The sequence below is a fragment of the Penaeus monodon genome, chromosome 9 (assembly GCF_015228065.2).
Source record: "Penaeus monodon isolate SGIC_2016 chromosome 9, NSTDA_Pmon_1, whole genome shotgun sequence".
NCBI classification, from domain to species: Eukaryota; Metazoa; Arthropoda; class Malacostraca; order Decapoda; family Penaeidae; genus Penaeus; species Penaeus monodon.
Genome location: NC_051394.1, coordinates 38,540,247 through 38,542,746, shown reverse-complemented (window position 1 = coordinate 38,542,746; position 2,500 = coordinate 38,540,247).

The following is a 2,500-nucleotide window of genomic DNA, read 5'->3' as shown; positions in this document are numbered from 1 at the left end:
TCTTTCCATTAACAATAGGTAACATGAACCCGTTGTGAGGATCATAAGGAGTAAGGACCAAAATGTGTATACTTTAAGTGAGCTAGGGCTGCTTGTTTTTTTTACGTTTTCACAACAGGAAGATTATTAATCACGTTAATATCCTTTAAATGGAAAGCAAATAACTGATTTAATATTCCTGTGACCATACTTTCCCTGAAACATTTGATGAAACAGGCTGTCACTTCACTGTTCTCATGGAAAGGAAAGCTTTGTCAGGGTCTCTGTTAAAATATTCTTTAAATCCTCTCAGTTTCACGTCTCATTTCGAGGCTCAAACCAAATTACCAGACTCCCGTTCCTTAATTGGACTTACTCAGTCTCACTATACAGTGCAACACACCAGCAACCTCTGCTTTCATTCTGATGCTGTGAGGTTTACCTTAATGCTAGTTATTATTGCAAGGACTTCTCTCTCAAAAGTGCTAAATTGTTTCCCATTATAAAATTTTATCAAAATTGACAATAGTCGAGTGATTCAATCGCATATTCTAATTATCTAAAAGAAAATGCTAGTGACAGCTTGTTTAAAATAAATAAAGCGCATTTTTTGCTATGGTTTGGTTCTGTTTGCTTCATCTTGCCGAATTTGTCGAAAACAGTCCCACTACCTAGCTTGCTACGAATATAAACAAACTTTCAATGATGCCTAATTTCCTGTCGTAGTGGGTGACAGAACTAGTAGAATGGACGCTGTTAGTAACGATAGTAAATTTAACGAGGAAATCTTGAACATAAAAAAAGGTATGAACAATAAAGCTATTCATATATTCCACTCAATACTTCTAATCGGCATAGATCTGATCACAGCTTGCTAATCTATAATGTCATATATGGGCGACAAAGTAAATAACTTCAGATAATTTCACCATAATTTCTCATTTCTGTCAACAGTTTGTTTAGTATTGTGACATCATAAAACTTTAGCAAGCATTCTCTGAAGGTGGTTCAATAATACTTTGTTTATGAAACCAAACCAAGATATACTAAATAGTGAGGCGTGAGCCGCCACTGGAAGCGTTATATAGAATCAGTCGTACAAGGAAAACAGTGAAATGTCAAATGAATAATCCGTTTAAGTAATCTGAGTATAACAGACGACCAAGGTATTTTATCCTTGGGTTATTTTCAGAAGTTGACTTGCTAAATTGCTTCCACAAAATTCCTGAACATCTTATAATTTGTGGTATGGTTCAGAAATTTGATATTGTACATAATCTCAATGGTCAATGTGAGCAGTTAATCTCAACTATGCAGTCTGGCCACACTAAAATTATATCCTAATAACCTGCAAAAGTGTAAATACAAATACAAATGTATGTATGCAATTATAGTATTCTGTTGAAAATCTACAAATCCTCTAATTTGTTCTCAATAATCTGTAATTAATATTAAACTTCAGTTTCGGTTACTTTAGTAAAAATATAGAAAGTGAACCTATGAGTTAGACCTAAAAGGTGGTGATTTCTAAGGCAAGAACTACTCATCTGTAAATTCTTTAATGCAACTAACTTGGACGGTTATCGTGAAACACGTGAATTCTGATGCACAGGTTAGAAACCACTGGTCTAGAGGTATTCTTAATTATGATATCATCACAAGCATGAGCATATCAATATCATCACCAAGAAAATTTCATTGCTATTTCAAACTACTATCGAAATTCTGCCTGGCCATTCTTCGCTAAATACAAAAAAAAAAAAAAGATATTGACTACCCTATCCAAATATAAATATATAAGAATAAATTTACTGTTTACCTTACCTTAAACTATTAGTTTTACTATAAGAAAATAATTGCTGAGCATAATGTAAGAAATCCAGTCTCTTGTCTGGAAAGAAAATTTTCTTGTATGTATCATTAATCAAACAGATCTCTGAAAATATATTGATATATAATTCATTATTTTTATTATCATCATCATTATTATGATCATTATTATTATTATCATCATTATTATTATTATATTTTTTTTATTATCATTATTATTATTACTATCATTATATATATATATATTATATATATATATATATATATATATATATATATATTATATATATATATATTATATATATATATATATATATATATATATATATATATATATATATATTATATATATATATATATATATTATATATAATTAATAATATATGTCTATTACTAATATATATATATATATTTATATATGATATATATATCTACTTATTATTATCTCAAATTACAGTCATTGTATACTAATATAGAATCTATATACAATATTTAAATTTTTTCTCTGACTAATATCCATACTTTTTGTTATCAATTCAAAATGCTTCACAAGGCAATGCAATCTTGACTCATTTTACTCCTTTTTCTCCTTATCAATCCCCAGCTTTCTAAACACTGCAATGTCAAGGGCTTCGAGGATACTTACTCTTACTTGTGGTTTCCACTGGGACTTTGGAACATCAATTTGCTT